We start from the raw sequence: 19,799 nt of genomic DNA, 5'->3' as shown, positions 1-19,799 counted from the left end.
GGCATACACACAGACAGAATATTGTATACATAATAAATAAATGTTTATAAAAAAAGAATAAACAACATGAGTCTTAACTCTGTCTACAAGAGATGAAGGGGGCAGTAATGCCACGCGCCGCGGCCCCAGTCTGCACTCTATGCGCTAGACCCCAGTTCGCAAGCTTCGGGAAAGGGGCTGGAGGTTGAGAATACTCATGCAGATGCAGACTGACACACAGACCTTCAATCACTGGTACCAAAAGCCCCTCTTTATTAACACCATGTAGACTTACATACACTGTAGTCAATGGTCAACAGGTGATAATCCCATCCTCTGATCCTCTAACTAGGCACAGCTTCTAGTAACTTATATTGTAAAGTTCTAGGAGGGAAAACCAGCTGAAGGCCAGGACTCATTAATCCCAACACCTCCCCCCTAATTTTTTTATAAAACAGAAGACCCTCTTGTCTTAGGTCATCTCAGAAGAGTAAACTTTTACCCGTCTTTGGGAGGCCCCTTCCCTGTCTTAGGCAGGCCCTCTTCTGTAGAAGTTGCCCGTCTACGGAGGAGTCTTAATTGTTGGTGCAATATTTGCAGCCAAACCTGGAGTACTTTGAAGTTACTGGCCAACAGGCTCAGAAGGACTTGCTAAGTGACCATATGCTGCATTCTCATGGGTTGTCTGATTTTACACAGGATTCAAAGATGAATGCCCATGGCAAAAGGCGTTAAGATTGCCACCAATAGGGTCCCCAGTTACTAGTGGACCCAGAGAAAATTTAGGATTATGCCTGGATCATAAAGAATTTGTTGCTGCAAATCAGCATAAATCACAGCCCCAGTTAACATATCTAAATTACGCTGAGCTTGACCCACTAGAGCATTTAACTGGGCCGTTTGCTTACAATTTTCCTGATATTCCCCTCGCCATAGGAGATAATCTTCCCCAGATAAGACAGCACGACATAATTGCTGCCAATCACTTGGTGTTAAATTCATAGCAGAGAATGATTCTACTATGGCCAACGTGAAGGGTGCTTGAGCCCCATATACAGCTACAGTTTCCTTTAATTGTTTCATTTCTTTAAATTTTATTGCAAAATGTTGGCGAATTATTTGCCCTGGGTTGTTGGTGTCTGGCACCTCTATCACCAGTGCAACCATGTGTACAGGACGAAAACAAACTCCCTTGTTTTGTTCAGTGCCAGAGCCGCTACTCAACTGAGACCACCAACCTTCATTATTATAAGCCGGAGGGCCAAGGGAGTTGCATGTGAGTCTTTTTTTACTCTACGTTTTCTCAGCTTTCTAATGAGATTTTTTTAATTTCTTACGTATAATCTCCTCTTCTTCTTCTGATGAATCCTCCTCACTCTCCTCCACTAGCTCTAAATCATCAAACTCTTCCCTAGCGTCCAACTCTTTTCTTTTTTTTTTTTCTTTTTTTCTTTTTTCTTTTTGATTTTCGATACAGGGTTTCTCCGTAGCTTTTTTTGGTTCCTGTCCTGGAACTAGCTCTTGTAGACCAGGCTGGCCTCGAACTTACAGAGATCCACCTGCCTCTACCTTCCGACTGCTGGGATTAAAGGCGTGTGCCACTACCGCCTGGGCCAACTCTTTTCTGAAGCAAGAAAAGATACCTCCCATCTTTACTCCTCAATATGTCTCCGTTGGCCAGGAACGACGCTGTTTGCCTACCTCTCTCGGAGGAGCTTCCAAGGGCGGTCTCTCAGCGTTCCCTTTCCCGATATCTCGGAGGGACCTCCAATTGCCGCGCACCGCGGCCCTGGTCTGCACTCTATGCCCTAGACCCCAGTTCCCGAGTTTCGGGCAAGGGGCTGGAGGTTGAGAACACAGACGCAGAGACAGACCAACTCACAGACCTTTAAACACTGATACCAAAGCCCCTCTTTATTAACACCATGTAGACTTAAATACACTGCAGTCAATGGTAAACAGGTGATAATCCCATCCTCTGATCCTCTAACTAGGCACAACTTCTAGTAACTCATATTAGAAGGGTCTAGGAGGGAAAAGCAGCTGAAGGCCAGGACTCATTAATCCCAACACAGTAAGATAGCTCAGAGGGTGACGGCAACTGTTGCAGATCCTAAGGACAGAAGTTTCATCTAGGGGACCAGGTAGTGGAAGGACTGACTCCTCAAATTGTCCTCTGATGTTTACTTATACAGAGAGAGACAGAGAGACAGAGAGACAGAGACAGAGGTGTAAAATAACTTTTTACAATAATCTGATAGGAGTTTGTGATATTAAAAATACAAATAAATTGATAAGATGCAGAAACTGAAAGTTTGAGTTGCGGCCACAAGAACACACAAGGGCTCAGAAGTGTGAGCAGCAGACACACACCTACCTATGCAAAGAGAAAGAAGTAAAGTATGAGAGAAGAATTGGGAGAGGACACTCCCATGCCTATCACTGAGTGGGACTAAAAGGCTCTCCATACAGCCGATCACTGGATACTCCCAAGGAGCTCTGCCCTTTGCTCAAGTTCTTGGGACCAAAGACCAAAGGAAGCACTAGGGTCGGGACCTGTGGCGACAGTGTAATATTCTGGCTCTTTAAGAAACAAGTCCACTCCCTTCCTCCTTGCAGCCTCCACGCCACTCCACTCTCCTCTCTTCCCGTCCTTCCTCTCTCTCTGTCTCTCTCTCTGTCTCTGTCTCTCTCTCTCCTCCCCTGTTTCCTTCCCCTCCATAATCCACTTAATAAATGTCTAACCTAACTTTACTCTATGTGGTATGTTTATCTGTCTCTCTCACCTGCCCACTGCAGTCACATGGAGCCTTCCAAGTGGTCTCGTGTGCCGTCCCTGCTTGGGACCCCGGCAGGTTGCAGCAAACCCATCTGCATGGTGTGCCTATCTGTCTGCCCCTTGCCCACCCACCGCCCACATGGCTGGCCGCCGGGGATGCCCAGGGGACCAGCCACCTTTGGAGACCTGCTACATTGTGCGCCCGGGCCCTGCCCAGCCCCCTCTGCTCTCAGGACCTGCAGCAAATTCATAACAGACAGAACCATTGGATATCCATGCTGGAGAGTCTGATGAACCACAGTGGCGAGAACACAGAACGGTTCGGGAGGTGATGAGAGGTACTGGAGCCCATGAGAACCAGGGCAGGCTAAGAGGAGTCAGGGGGAAACCTTCCACCGGTATCAGGTCTGTAGAGCTGTGCTGTGCCCCTGTTTTCAGCAATCTGTATTATAGTGAGAGATGTGGGCTGTTTCACAAGGGAAAACACTTCCAGGGCCTCTTACAGAACCAGCTGATGAAATGGCCAGACTGATGGTCAGTGACCCGGAAGTACAGCCAAATAAGAGTAGCGGTACTGCATGGGTGAACTGGGATACCTCAGCCCTGTGATTACTCTGAAGGTCAGAGACACATTAGCTCAGAGCTCCTGCTTCTCTAACTGCAGAAATAAAATCACTTATTAAATGCAAATGTATTTGTCCTAAATAGGCCTCCGTACTCGACAGTTGAATGTTTCTCTCCAAGAGGCCTTGGGGTGTTCTAAACTGCAGCCTAGCTTGTTGTACAGGCAGCTGTCACTTGAATACATTGGTAACCAAGCAACTAAACATCAGCGAATCAGAGCAGCCCATCACTCAGCTATTCCGAACCTAAAGACTCCAAAATCATGTCCAAATAAGGCAAGCCTGGTGTTTCACCCACCGGCCAATCTCTGCATTTCCAGTGCTGCAGGTGCAGAAAGGGCTTCCTTGCTGCATACCAAACCATCTTCCCACTGGGATGCTCCCTGTTTCTAGAACCTTTCCTTTCCTTGACTAAAATTTGTTCAATTCTGACTGGACTCAGGAGGGTTTGCTGGAAAGCAGTTCTGACTCTGAAGATCTCATGCAGGGCCTGGGGCAGAGCTTCCTGCGAAGAACCAGTCAGCCTCCACCTTAGGCTTAAAAACCATCTTTCAGTAAAGACAAACCAAGTTCATTCCTGTTTCTCAAGGACTGGGCTATGCCCCGCCCATAACCTTAATTGCAAATGGTTCTGTATTGCCTGTTCAAAGATAGGCAATCATGTCTTTGTCTCAAAAAGTTGTTTATAACCATCTTGTAACCTTACCTTTGTTTCAGAAGGTTATACGACCACTTATGACTGCCTTGCTACGACTATGACTACCTTATTATGCCCACCTTGTACCATGTCTTTGTTTCAAAAGGACATTAAGACTAACATGCTTGTCCTGCCCTGTAACGCTGCCTATTTTTCCTTTCAAATGCCCCATTTGGAAAGCCTCTACCCTGAGCTATAACAACCTTTCTTCTTCACGCCCAAGGCTGACCTCTCAAACCTCACCTTGGAGTGAGGCAGCAGTATACATGAATAAAAAGGCTTGCTTTAACAGCTTGCTGTAATTAATTTGGTCATGATGGTTTAGGCTTGTGGTCTTTTTCCTCCCATCTTTGGGTTATCATCTGATGATGTTGATAGCTGCAGACCCTTAGACTGACCCAGCGTCCCTGTCAGTGGAGCTGTGGGCCTCCACAGGAAGGCAAGCAGGGGCTTAGATGAAGGTCCATGCTTGAAACCCAACTTTGCAAAGAAATCCCAGAACATCACCTTGTCTAGTCCATAGGTATGCAGGACTCAGTCAATTTCGGAAGTAAATCCCTGTACCTAACAATTGCATATAGCCTGGTAACTCAAAAGTAGACCACAGAGGAATGTTAGGTTCTCAGTGTGGATGGCAGAAATAAAGATATTCTGCAATGACACTTCTCTCTCTCTCTCTCTCTCTCTCTCTCTCTCTCTCTCTCTCTCTCTCTCTCATTGAAATAATAATAATGAACCTCAAAGAAATGGAAACTTCCTCAGGAATCTCATGCTAGGAGGAGAGGAAATGGCGCCAGCCAGAGGGGCAGTTTGTCTGTCTGAAAGAGGACAATTCACAGGGTTCTGGGGATTTGGCAGAATACCTTACAGGATGAAGATGAAGCCCAGACAATGACAGTCAGTGGCAGGAAGGACCACACCTTTACCAGGACAGCTTATGTATACACATATTTCTGGCCTATAATTTAAACTTCGGTCCCATTTCAGGACTGCAATGACAGACTTGAGGGATTTGCTGGAATCTTTGTTCCTCTTCTCAATGTGGGCAACATTGAATAAATCTCTTTTTTATGCTTTCCTTTTGTAATTTTTGACTCTTAAAAAATTTTTTTTTTTTTGAGGATGAGTAGCCAGACCTAACGTGGGGTGCAGGTTGAGCCCCCAGAGTTTGATAACGTAAGTAGTAGAGAAATGATGTGGGCTTGCTTCCACATCAAGAAACACTCACAAATGAAAACGAGGCCCCAGTCCTGTCACCAAAATATGAGCAGATGAGTAACTCACACACATTCATGTTGGAAAATTCTATTTTCATTGAGTGCCACATCAAATTTTATGAATATCAATCACTTAAAGAAAACAGATAAGAGGGGTCAGGGCTACAGCTCCATGTAGAGCGCTTAAGAGGAATGAATGTGTTGAGGCAGCTGGGCTCGATGACTAGTACTCTAAATAGATAAATAATGATAGCATTTGGTCTTTAAGTGACAGTATTACAGACAAGCCAGGATACAGCTTTTATTTAAAATAAGTAATTTATCATTTGAGAAATCATGCCTAAATTCTAATAAGACCTCCAGGTAATATTTCTCTATTTAACATGTATCTGCATTCGAGTTTCCACGCATTCAGTGGGATATTCTTTTTAAATTATGATTTTCCAATTTACGAGACAGATTGCTCTTTCAATGCACTCAGAAAGCCTTGGGGCCTGAGCTGGAGATGAAAGTTAAACATCTATTTGCATTTGGGTTAGGAAATCCCCGTCATGGTTCTAGGAGACTTTAGCTGTCTCTGTGGATTTGGCTAAGATCAAAGCCCCAGCATTAAACGATCCTGGATTTTCATGCTCCCAACAGCCAATTGCAAAATGCTGTTCCTGCATACCACGTGTACCGCTGCCTGTCTGTCTAGTACTTCCTTAGACGTGTGTTCACCTGCTTCCATTTGACTGGATGCATGGGTGCTGGCACTGCAGAAATCTGCAAAACAGAGTAAGCAGAATCTGAAATGCAGCTACGTGGAAGCCAGAGACAGTGCACGTGCAAAACCCTTGTCCTTAGCCCGAGGGTAGGGGTAGGTACTGCACAGCCAGCCCTTGGGGGCTTACAGTTGCTGGTTCCGGGCCCACAGAGCACAGCTCTCACAACAAAATGAATAAGAGATAGTTTATTCTTCTCAAGTTAAATTTGAGTAACCATGGCCTGGGAACACATATTTAGATCGCCCTGAATTCCATGTTCCAATGTGGAAGTACATTCATGAAGTTGTATAGTTTTACAGAAGAAAGTAAGTTTTAAATCAAACCAAGGGAAGTTTAAAATACAGTTGATGGGTACATCAGAGAGGCAGGTATACAAAATGAGGGAAGCTTTGCTACAGTCCTCAAACATTATTTGATCACTTTCTTAGCTGTGAAGTTGGTGGAAACTATTTGCTGAGTAAGTTAATAGATTATAAAATGATTTTATCTATTAGTGACAGGATATTAGTTCTGGCACTGGGGTGGTTAAGGAATAATATCCAGGGGCTAAAGGTAGCCTATGATAAAGTAATTAGCCTCTAGACCTGCAACATAACAACCTCTCCATGTTAGTCAGTTAGTAATAGTCTCTGCAGACAGCGTCCTTCCAGGAGTTCTCATCAGGTCCTCGGCAGTGACCTCAACACTCAGAAAGAGGCAGGGTCCTGCTGGCCCTAGAGTGTACCTCCTACACACACATCAGGTAACATAAAAATAAACCTTCATATGCTCAACAAAAACAACTGTGTGATTATTCTCAACATAGCAAATGGGAATGCTTAAGTAGGTAGTGCCTTTGTAATTAATGTTATACATGACCCAGGATGGTGTTTATAAACATCAATATTGAATCAATAGTCAATAAATTTCACCTGAAAATAAAAACGTATTAGATGGAATGGAAATTTTTAGAACAGCAGATTCTCATTGCTATTTTTGTTTTATTGCATGATCCTAAAAAGTGACAGATAAAAATGATTACAAGGTGATAAATATGATCTTGTCTAAATACCTACAGTACAGATAGCTCCTGAAGAAGCCAGATTTCCTTTTCCCATGCCATGGGCAGAAGAAAAAAATCAAAAGGGCTTACTTTTCTATGGATATTACTCAGTCAGTGCTATTCTACATTCAGGGAAGTGTTTCACAAGATAACTGAATAAGGACAAAGGAAATTATGTTGACCAAGGACAGGGACAGAAAACTTTGCTCATGGAGAAAAGAAAATGAAACCATATACTTCAAGAAGAGGAAATGACAATCAGCCACTGCCGCCGGGTAGTCTAATTTTCAGGACACGCATATTCTAACCTAATAACTCAGAACTGGAGACTTGCACTTGTTAGGAAACAGAAGACGGGTCTGCTGGTCCACGTGACACATCACAGCCCTGCAGCTCTATATGTCTCCTCAGTCTTCAAAGGCCATGAAAACAAGTATTATTCACGATGGAATTGCAATCTATCAACAAGTCAGTTTTCCATGGTGGTAATCAATGAGAAGTCAGCAATCTACCCTGCAGCTCTTACCTCCAAAATACAATCTTGAGACTTGGGTAGCCAATTAATGTTTAATTCATGCTTTTTTTCCTAAAGAAAATAAAAAATAATTCACCCAGCTTCTAAGATTCAAGACATCACAAGGCAAGGACATGCAGCATGGAGATTTTAGAAGTCATTTTTGCCCACATGTGATGCTGCAGTGTGTCTCTGGTGTGGCGCAGGACTTAGAATCCCAAGCCTACAATCGCTACGCAACCACCTCACTATTGAACTTCTGAATAGTCATTTAAAATATATATACTGTAGTCATTCACCCTCTGATAAGTTGGATCCGGATGACGTAGTTTAGACATCTTTATGAAGAAACTGGTTCTAGGTCATAGAAGAAAGGCAGAAAAACAAAATGTAAGAACGAGAACTGGGATGTGTGCTGCAAAGGCCTCTTCTGAACAAGGCACGGAGGTTGCGTTTATGAACCCACTGCAGCACAAGACCTGTATAGAGTGGGCTGTTGGCATTTCATCCTGGAAAGTGGGGAGGTGTTCCTGAGACTCCACCCCTCCCTGAGGTGCTGAGATGCTGGAGGAGGAGGAGTATCAGAAAAATACACAGAATCAATCAAAAATCAAATGTATCATGAAATGGTGAGATTTGCCTTTTATAACTGGTTGAATGGTATCTTAATTCTACCCATCTTGTTTAGGCAACACTATCTCCATCATTCAGATCAGGTGGTACCCTACGCAGACGGGGCCTTTGTCTCTATCATCTCCTCACTTTGGAACCCCAGACTCCTGTTTATATGCCACCCCCTAAAAAGTCATGTGATAGAATACCACAAACTGGATGGGCAGGCAGTGCATTCCTCACAGACTGGTACTTGGAGTCTAAGAATAAGGAATTAGTATTTTGTGGGGGTTTGTTCCTGAAAGGTTGAACCCTCTCCCCACATCCACATGGTAGGCCAGGCAGGGCAGTTATCTGGGACCCAATCCACACACATACATGCATGCACCCATGCACGCTCATCAGCACACTGGAAGTATGAACCATGGAGAACACATGTATTCAGACTACGGTAATGGTCCTTCAGAAGGAAGCGGCAATGGGAACAATCCAATATTTAACCACTTATAGACACTTGTATTCAAGCTCTGTTCTTAGTATTGGGGACACCACCATGAGCAAATTCCATCCACAAGTTACCTCCCTTGTAACAGGCAAATGGACACAGAGATTCTGAAAATCAGGCAGGATCTGCTCTTCAGAGAGGCAGAAGGAGATGGTTGTGGTGGTGACTAGCAGCCAGGGAACAGAGGGAGAGAAAGAGGGCACCATGGATAAATAACTACAGGAAGAGACCATAGGTATGGGTGTTATGTATAAGGACAACTTATCACAGTTGGAGAGAAGAGCTTGGGTTAATCTACTTCCTTCCATACCTCAAGAAACTGGCTACCCAGACCTCTACACTACCCTCTATTCAGAAGCGAGGTGAGAATGGGTGGTACCCAGGGTGTTGACAAGTGGTCCATGCATCTAGAAAGCAGAAGTAGATGCCTTCTGCCTCTTGGACCAATGGCTATCCTTAGATAATGGGACCTAGAGAGGTTGGAGGACTACCTGCAGATCTGCCTGGGCTAAGGGTTGTTTTTCTCAACTTGAAAATCATGTCTCTCCCTATTTCTGTCCACTGAGCATGGAGAGCTTGCCACCTCCTGAAGCCACCTATCTCCCTCAGTGAGAATGCTGAGGAACCAGAGAAGGAAGCTAACTGATGCAGGTTCTTTGGACCTGTCTCTGGGGCAGGAACTGCATTAGTGAAGACCCAGGATATTGGGAGACAATGGCTCAACTTTGTAAGGGTTAACTAGGCAGTCCTCAATGTGTAAGCGTGGAGGAAGGGATCGCATGGCCTGCTCTGGAAACACACAGCAAAGAGACAAGACCTCACACAGACCCTGTGAGACAGCAACTACATCGGCCCTAGCTGCCTGGTAGTGTTCAGAAGGTGGCATAGGCTACGTGTGAAGGGAGGGTTGGCGTTTCTGAACTAAGTGCACTTTTTTATTATATTGTTTCCAGGAGGAAGATTACTCTGAAAAAATGCAATAGTTTCCCCAAGGAGTCCAAGACTGGATGTCATCTATGTGAGGTGATGGGGAAGCCCCCTTAGGTAGCTGTCTGTCAATCATCACATAGCCTCATGGGCTTGTGTACTTTAACATTTTTAATCAGAAGAAGTGGCCACACGCTGGCAGGGAAGGTCAAGTCATTGGCTTTGTAAGATGGATTCCTGCTGTGATTTAAATAAAATTCAAAGGCACACAAGGCTTGCATAGTTACAAGGCTCAGCTTGATGTCACCCTGCCTGTCTGCCCCATTTCACTATAAAATGTCCTCCTCCTCTGTCTAGACTGTTCCTCTAAACAACCTTTCTTCACATGTGCAGAACTCCCTCCTATGCACACTTGTCCTGCTATTTCTTCTGTGAGTCTCTGCTCTCTCATGCCTTAGCTAAAACATCACAGCTCCTGGAAGCCTGCAGAGGCCTTTCATGACTATCCTCTCTGCCATCTTCTCTTAGAACATCTCTGCCTCCTTTCCCTGGGCTACTTCCTTCCTCACAGTTGTAGAAATCACCGTTGAGCATAAATTGATTTTCTGTGTCTCTCATTGAATGTTTTTTCCATGAAAACACAGACATTAGATACTGGAGAAATGGCTTAGTTGATAGAGTGCTTGCCTTATAAGTATAAGGATATGCATTTTAACCCCAGAACCCAGATAAAAATGCACAGTGATGCATGCTGTAACCCCAGCTCCGGGGAAGCAGAGATGGGAGAATGCCTCTCAGTAAAGTCCAAGCCAATAAAAAAACCTTAAGGGAGGTGGGAAAAGTTCCTGAAGATGACTCCTGAGATTGTCTTCTGGCCTCAGTACACACACATGTACATACTTGTGCACCCTCACAACACGGTATTAAAAAAAAAAAAAAACATACCTCAGCCTTGTTTTTTTGACATTGCTAGACGGCAAAAGAGCTGACAAAAGTTCATCACAGGCAATTTATAAACATGGGATTAATTAATGTCTTGGAGATTCAGAGAGGCCAGGAGGTGTGCAAAACAAAGTATCTGACCAATTAAATGCTTCATTGACCAAACTGGTCCTGAACTGTACTTCAAAATGAAGACTAAAAGCACTTTTGGTTCCAAACTTAAGCTTGATACTTCTTCAGAAATCTGTTAACATAATTACATTAGGTGTGATGAATAGAAAAGACCCCATCTCCAAAAGCCAAAGGGGGTCTCTTTCCCTTCAAGCATTAAAAAGTACCAGATCTGAAACAATGACACACCGTGTAACGGAGTTGGGGATGTCTGCAGAACCAGGAGGCCCCAGAAGGCGACTTGTTCATCTGCTTTACAGCATAGCACAGATCTGCATCGTGGTGATCAGGAGTTTGGGAGGGGGGTCACCTCACCTAGATAAAAACTGACCCTGATAAATGTAAGCATAACCCTGGGCAAGGTACTTAAACTTGTTGGGACTTATCACTTGTGAAACAAGCATTAATAATTTTCTTGAGACAGTTGTATCAGTTGCTTTTCTCATTACTAAAAATCATTGACAAAAGCACCTTCAGGAAGGAAGTTTGTCTTTGCTCACAGTTTGAGAGTAGAGTCTGTGGTGGGTGAGGAAGACATGGTGGCTGTGGTATAAAGCAGCTAGTCACAGTGCAGCTGTAGCCAAGAAGCAGAGGGAGCTAAATGCTGATGCTCAGCTTGCCTTTTCATTTTTATTTACCCCAGCCCACAGGGCGGTGCTGCCTAGTTGCAGGTGAGTCGTCTCACTTCAGTTAAAGCTATCTGGGACTGGTCTAACCAACAGACCAACAACCATGGCTCCTAGCCTCTCAAGATCCAGTCAAGCTGACAATCAAAATCAGGCTTCATGATTCTTAACGACTTGAAATTGAAACAAGTAACCCAGAAAGCCATTCGTATTTGGCACAGAGTAGGAAGCGATAAACACTCGTCACTGTGTTGAGCCGTGGCTTAAGGACGGTATGCTGAGTGGCTGCCCTTGGGTAGAGACGTATATGTTATAACAGGAAGGCTGTCTGTGATGTCAGTGCACAAGTAGAACACGTTGTTGATGTGGGAGTCCCCTCTGTGTATTGCTTTTCTTGGTTAATGAATAAAGAAACTGCCTTGACCTGTTGATAGGGGAGAACTTAGGTAGGCGGAGAAGATAGAACTGAATGCTGGGAGAAGGAAAGAATCAGAGACGCCATGGATCCGCTGACGACAGTGCTGGGAATTTTATCTGGTAAGCCACTACTACGAGGCAATATATACATTAATAGAAATGGGTTAAATTAAGAGTTAGCCAATAAGAAGCAAGAACTAATGGGCCAAGCAGTGATTTAATTAATACAGTTTTTGTGTGGTTGTTTTGGAGCTAAGCTAGCCAGGTGGCTGGAACAAACAGCCTGGCTCTCCCTATAACACATTGTCAAAATGCTGGTGTTAACTCAGATGAGAAAGGACAGAAGTATACACAGTCCTTATAGAGCACCCCACATACTGAAGATGGTCTCATGATCCACACTTAATTCTGGGTCTGGCGCCTTCCAGAGGCCCTGCTGCTGAATGCATGGTGAGGATCTGAGTGCTACAAGGTCACAGCTTAGATCAGGGTGTGGCCCTGTTAGAAGACCGTCCGCAAGCTTCTCAGACGCCCACGTTTGGCATATTCTTGCTGATAACTTGTCATTCCCATAACTGCAGGTTAATTTTCCACATGCAGAATTTGTCGCCAGTTTTTTGGGTGGCATGTATCTGGTGAACATGACCCATTATTTTCTCCTGTCCACAGGAGCCCTGACTAGATAACGTTCATCACAAGCCAACAAGGCAGTACTATTTTAATATATCTAAAACAAAGTCATTTATTAGAGATGAAATTGTTGAAAAGAGCAAAACTATACAGACTCATGTATGTGTGTGTTCAATTTTATTAGAATTATAACAGATTTACTTAAAAATCTGTTTAGAACCAGGAAAAAGTACTATTTGGTGGGTTGACTTTATATAGGTAAATTTGTTTAAATTTATTTCTTTAATTTTGTTTGTTAATAAAGGCTCTCCCTCCCTCCCTCCCTCTCTCTCCCTCTCTCTCCTTTCCCCTCTCTCTCTCTCTCTCTCTCTCTCTCTCTCTCTCTCTCTCTCTCTCTCCCTCTCTCTCCCTCTCTCTCCCCCTCTCTCTCCCCCTCTCTCCCTCCCTCTCCCTCTCTCTATAGCCCAGACAGTTCTGAACTCATTCTGTAGCCCAGACTAGGCTACAATCCATGGTGATCCACCTGCCTGTGTTTCCCCATGAGCCAGGACACATGGCTTATCAGTATTTGGTTTTTGTTTGGGGGGGATTTTATAATGAGTACTGTACTGTGTATTTGTATGAGAGAGATCCATAAGTGGTCAAATGACAGAGAATAAGTCACCATGGGGTGCCCAGCCCCAAATGGGACATCTATAACCCAATCTGACACCTGAGGCTCCAGGAACATCATAGAAAGGGTGGGGTAGAGGGGAAAACTTTTCAAGAGCCTGAAAGCCTAGGTTGCCTGTCACATGACAGCTTTTTCCAGACAGAAAAGGATATTACTACCATAAATTATCAACGGTATGTCTGCCTACACAAGACCTGCAAAGACCACACCAACCAGTATGTCAAGATAATAGAATTCAAAAGGCTCCACCCACAGGTGAAGAACTACAGGCTCATTGGTACTTTTCAGTTGAAATTCTTTCTTGGGGAAGACAAAAGTCAGGCTTGGTTCACGTCGCAAACCATGACCTCTTTGCTCTGTGTGTGCCCAGTGCCTATCCTCATTCTCAGTGCCCCACAGACCCGACTTTCCTTTCAACAATGACCAACACAAAGCAGATGACAGTGAGCCACATATTTGCCTGCAGAAGTCTGCCTTATGCATCTCCTAGAGCTGAACCTGACAGCGGTTCACATGGGTGACTCGAGAAGTCCCAATACCGCCATTTCCAAATGGGTGGCTCACAACACATAGCTAGGACTACATTCTACTTTGAGAAGAATGGCCATGAGCATTTTATCTCCATGAGGCTGATGACACCATCATGCTTTCCACTGGTCACTTCCACAGTCACGACTGCAAGACTGCTTCCCCTGAAGAACAACCTTCTGGGGACATATTGATGGTTAAACAACACCCACCTATGTCTGTGCTCCTGCAAGGGATTCTAAGAAACTCATTGGGTCATCCAAAAAAAAAAAAAAAAAAGTATAAAAGTGGAAGAGGGCATAATAAATAAATATTTTAAAAAAAAACATTTAAAAAAAAAATATGGGGCTGGAGAGATGGCTCAGTGGTTAAGAGCATTGCCTGCTCTTCCAAAGGTCCTGAGTTCAATTCCCAGCAACCACATGGTGGCTCACAACCATCTGTAATGAGGTCTGGTGCCCTCTTCTGGCCTTCAGGCATACAGGCAGAAAGAATATTGTATACATAATAAATAAATATTTAAAAAAAAAAAAACATTTAAAAAAAAAGTGGAAGAGGGACTAGTCAGGAAAAGGAAAGGATGGAAAGGAATGGTGAGGGATTAAGAGAGGGAAATTGAGTGAATGTGAATTTTTAAATGCATTATGCATGTAAAAATGCTATAATGAAACTTATTAAGTGTAATCAATGTTTGCTATTAAAAACTTAAAAACATAATAAAGCCAGAATTCTGATATTTTCTGGCAGATGCTGGTGCTGGATCCAAGGCCACATGGAGGTTTTCGAAGCTCACCTTTTTTTGTCAAGGAGTTATTGAGCTTGGCAGTTATAAGTTTCTTCAAGAAAGAGGAAAGTGCTGTCTGCTCAGAGTTCTACAGCACAGAACAAAAGTGTCTGGATGGGGGGAGAGCGGGAAAGTGTGCACAGGCTGTAAGCTCACCAGGTAGCCCATACAGCCCCATGGAAATGCCTTCCCAGCAAGAAAACATCTTGAACATTCCATCCAACACCCTGGGTGTTATTAAATACGCACAGTAAGAAAAACTGTTGAATTCAGATGGTTTTAAAGGGAAATACAAGTGATTTAGGGGTGGGTTCATATTACAATTTTATAGTTGAAATTACTCTTCAGGGAAAATAAAATTGCTCATTTGTGCCCCATCTCTCCAAAATGTCATAAATATGTATAGGTGAGCATGGCCCATCACAGAGTAACAGGGAGTCACCACATAAGAAGCAAAATCAACAGCTTGTTTCTACACTTGTATTTGTCCCTGAGATGAAACTCCTTGTCAATCATTCATCCTCAAAACACTGACTCTTAAAAAATCATTTCTACTGATTGCTTTATTTCAGCATCTAATTTCTAACTTACAACAGAGTCAGAAACCACCATCTCCTAACACAATGTTTACCTAGTAAAATGGGGGTATTGCTAATCCCCTGGGCTGCCACTGGCTTAGGCCACTTGGTAGACTATAGAGGTCCCTGCTGGGTCTTCAGTGCAAACATTAGATAAGGTGAATCAAAATAATCTGTTTCTCTACGATGACCTTGGTGAGGAAAGAAGGTCCTATAATTGAGTTTGATTTTAGGGGATGATGTGACCTTTGTGGGTTTATCTAATGCAGAAACAAGTTAGTGGTGACATCTCTTCTACACAGAGCATGGCTTTCTCACTCCTTCAGTTATAGAAGCCCAACATGCTTCCGAGAAACTTTATAACATTGGAGGGTGGTTAGCAAAGGTTCTTTTGCCTATTATTTTGCATCAATCGAATAATAAATGTAGAGACAATTTAAGTTGACAGTAAAGAATAATGGATTATTGTTCCTTGCCACCCCTACACAATGCTCTTGGTTATGGAGACACTGCACAGGTATCATAAAATTTACCATGCCCAGGTACAAATGCACAAAATGGCAATTCAACTCTCTGGAGACTGAAGCTAGAAGGTCATAGGTTTGATTCCAATTGGGCTATAGGGTGAGTTCAGAGACAACTAGTCAACTTACCAATAACACTATGTAAAAATTTGTTTTAAAGGAGCATCGTGCTTGCCTAGAGTGCATGATACCCAATATATAAAAACAAATAAATAATAAACAAATTCATTATAGCTGACAATCCTATATCTATTAATATCAATTAGCATCTATCTTTTAAAATACTACTTTGTATGTGCATGTGTACATGCAGGTACACAAACCCACATGTTCACATGAAGAGACCAGATCTATCTTCCTCTACAATTTGCCACCTTAGTTTTCAAGACAGTACTTCTCACTGAAACTAAAGCTCACTGATTTGACTAGTCTAGCTGGCAGTGAGCTCAGGGACCCTCCTGTCTCTGAACTTGAAACTCACTGACTTGGCTAGACTGGCTGGCAGTGATCTCAGGACACTCCTGTCTCCATCTCTCAGTGCCAAGATTACAGACAGGTGTCACTGGGCCCTTATTTTTCTGTGGTTTCTGGGAATCTGAAATCCAGGCCTCATTCTTGTACAGCAAGAACTTCATTCCCAAGCCCTCTCTGCAGCCCCAAGTCTGGCTTTTCACAGAGTTTCTCTTCACTGTACACTCCATGGTTTTGACAAACGAGCAACACCAAACATTGATTGACAATATTAAACAGGACAGAATCAAAGAACATTCTTCCACTATATTCTAAACCCATTTCACTTATCCATCTCTCCCTGTCCCAGGCTTTCAAATACCTGGCGATCACTGATTTCCTTACTATCTTTATAATTTTGTCTCTTCTGGAATGTTCTATAATTGGAATTATGTGGTTGAAGTCAAGCAGCATTTTCAGATTGGCCTCCTTTGTTAGATAACACACATTTAAGATTCTTCCATGTCCATTAATGACCTGACAGTTTATTCCTTTTTGCTGATGAATAATAGTCCACTCCATGAATGTGTACAGTTTTCTCATCACCTTGATGACAGAACAGCATCCTGACTGCTGTTTTGGGTGAGTATAAATCAAGCTCGCTCCAGACACTGGCATGCAGGCATTTGTTTTCCTTCTCTTGCGTCCATTAAACATTTGCTGCTTTTCTATAACTTTTCTGTAACTACTCCTCTTTTTTCAGATTTCTTCCTCTTCGTATGTCAGGTTGAGGGATTCCTATGTGGGCATCCCCATGCTGGCTGATTCCCCTCTTACGCCCATGAGCCTACTGAAGGCATCCTGCATTTCTGTTTGTGTTTCCAGCATACCTGCCACCCCCTGTTCCTTTCATGGTGTCCACTTTGTTCCACTGGTACCTCAGGCCATGATTAATTTAAATCTCTACACAATTCCCCAGTTTCTGCACTATCAGACCCTGGTCGTGATGTCCCTTCTTCCTTCCCATATGAATTCAGGCTTCTCATTTCCTAAATGTGTTGCTACTGAACGCCAGACCTAATCTACTGGGTATCAGAAGGCACTACACTTAGACTCTGAACGTGGGGTTCTGTGGAGTTGTCCAGGAACCATGTTTGTTACACTGTGGCTATGGGTCCAAGAGACCTTACTTCCATCATTTTCTCCCTCTCCTTCTGTCTTAATGTTTGTTTCTTGGAGACTTCTGATCTGTGTCTGAATCTTAGTTGTGATAAACTGCAATAATTTGGGGCCCCATTGATGTGGTGGTAAGATGTTGGGAGGGGAAGCTTTGTGCTCGTGTGCCCATATCTCAACTTTTAGCATCTCTGAGCCTCAGCATAGTGACCCCCGGAAGGGTTCAACTATGGGAAGTTTTCCTTGACCCCCACTTCTCATCTTCCTCTTCACACGAGGCAAGGAAGCTAGAGGAGGCTGTCACATCTGGCTGACTGTCCTTCCTTCAATGCAGAAAAGGACTTTGAAAAGATTTTTTTTCTCTTAGAGTATAGTTTATAGGGTAGGCAGAGAACACTGTGCTTATTTTAAAGGTTCCTCTTTCACTTTTCGTGACCCCAACAGTTTGGGATTTCTCTCATATCTGTGTAATAATTTGATAAGGTTCTTGAAGGTGAAATAAAGGTAGAGTGGGGGCTCCCAGGACACTTAACTCTCAAGCTATTAATTCTTGTTCCTGCTCATGTAGGTTGATCTTGGCTGTCACTCTCTGAATTGATCTGCACTTCAAGATTTCAACCTTCTGATGGCCCCACAAAAGTCACTGGTTTTCAGTTTGTTCCATTTCTGTTTGTTGTGAGAAACAAGAAACCTGATCGGTGCTAATTTCCAAGCTTCATGTGTGACAGCTAAAAATTCAAGTCTGTGAACTTTGGGAAAAGGACAGATAGCGAGGATGCTTGGCTCTTCGAAACATATATTACCTCTGGCACTCAAGTGTGATATTGTCATCTGAGAAAAGCTATAAGCCAATGCACACTGTACAGAGGTGTCCATGAATCAATAAACCTGCATTTACAAAAGCAGGTGGAGACCAGGCTTGCTTGGCAAACCACAGTTTTTAAGAGCCCAGTCTGGGCCAAAGGCCATGAATCAGAATACCACCAGAGCAAACTTGAGGAAAATAGGATCAGTTTTAAGCAGAAAAATAAAATATTATTTACTAAATATATACTATCTAGTAAAAACATACTAAAGACGTTATTGGCATAAAATATGCTGTATCTACTTTTCTTAAAAGAAGTATGTTGGTGTTAGCTTGATTCGTGAAATAGCCAGGACAGCTAAAAGATTAAGCAATTATAATTTTATTTATTATAAGGGGAAAACTCACAAACAGGAATGAGAAGTCCAAGCTCGGCTGTGCTGCAAGGGAACCACACAGGGCATGCACCTGGGCCACACACGTTTTTCTACGGGTCCCAGAAAGCCACACCCTAACTTGGTCTCAGCTCTTAAAGGTAATTGATTGACAAAGTTTCCCCATCAGAAGTATTTTACTTTGGATAAAAATTTATAAATCAACCAATACTTCTCAGTTTCTATATGAGAAGGCGGTGGCGACACTGGAGAATAGGGAGAGTGGGGGTGCTGGAGACCAGAGTCCCCACCAACCGCTGCTGGGATGGGAAAGTGGGGATGCTCAACAAGAACTAAAACTCTAGATTTGTTTCTATTACATTTATTCACTGTCTTTACATGAGGGGAAGGGGACACAGTGCACACATAGAGGTGGTCATTTTCAGTGCTCATCTTCCAGCTTGTGGGTTCTGGGGATAAAACCCAGCCTGTCAAACATAATGGTAAGTGCCTTTACCCACTGAACTATCCTGCTAGCTCCAAATCTAGATTTGTACATGAACATCAATAACTTAAATGTTGGCAAATTAAAATACCTCTTTGCAGTGGGGAGCTGAGGGCTGTGTTCCTGCCGCCCCAGTTCCTGGTAGCCTGGCTAACTCATGTCCCAAAATAACAACACACAAACTGTGTTCTTTTAAACACTGCTTGGCCCATTATATCTAGCCTCTTCTCGGCTAACTCTCGCACCTGGACTAGCCCATTTCTAATAATGTATGTAGCACCCCAAGGTACACTTACCAGGAAGATTCTAGCCTACGTCCATCCTGGGTCGGAGCTTCATCGTGTCTGCTCTGGAGCACAGCGGCATGGCGTCTGCCCCAGAGAGGAGAGGAAATGGCGTCTGAGCTCACTTCCTCTTCCTCCCCGCATTCTGTTCTGTTTATTCCACCCACCTATGTTCTAACCTATGAGGGCCAAGAAGTTTCTTTATTATTTAACCAATGACCTTCCTCCATCACCTCTTTAAACATGGGATGGGTCAACAATGTGCAGACCAAACACAAAGGCCAAAAGTGGGTTTCACCTGGATATGGACTCTGGTGTAGTTCAAATCTAACCCTGACTTGAGGAAGCACAATAATCAAAGACCTTCTCTGAGGTCACACAGTCAAGGGACAGTCAGGGTGCTGGGCAATGAGGCCACCTCACACTGCTTTCCTGGATCAAGGCACAGGTCTACTCAAGAGGGCCTTTCCTCCTCCGTGGAGCTAGTGGCTAGTGCATAACCACCACATATCAACACTCTTTCATGGACAATATTAATGGTCTCCGTGTTTACATTTTAAAATAGCTTTTAAAAATCAACTAACTTCATCATTCCCCCCCCCAAGGAGCATAATTATGTTTTACTTAATCAGCAAGGAAAAAGAACCCTAATCAAACAGTCACCATTTTG

At 43.4% G+C, this 19,799-nt stretch overlaps 1 protein-coding gene across 1 annotated transcript in view; it reads right to left on the bottom strand.

The window, feature by feature from the left end:
* Nucleotides 1–19,799, bottom strand: part of Dscam (DS cell adhesion molecule) — a 544,090-nt gene that overhangs the window by 360,745 nt on the left and 163,546 nt on the right. The window lies entirely within an intron of this gene.

This window comes from Chionomys nivalis, chromosome 3 (assembly GCF_950005125.1).
Source record: "Chionomys nivalis chromosome 3, mChiNiv1.1, whole genome shotgun sequence".
Lineage (NCBI taxonomy): Eukaryota > Metazoa > Chordata > Mammalia > Rodentia > Cricetidae > Chionomys > Chionomys nivalis.
The sequence above is the reverse complement of the archived record's forward strand: the minus strand, read 5'-3'. Positions and strand labels throughout refer to the sequence as shown.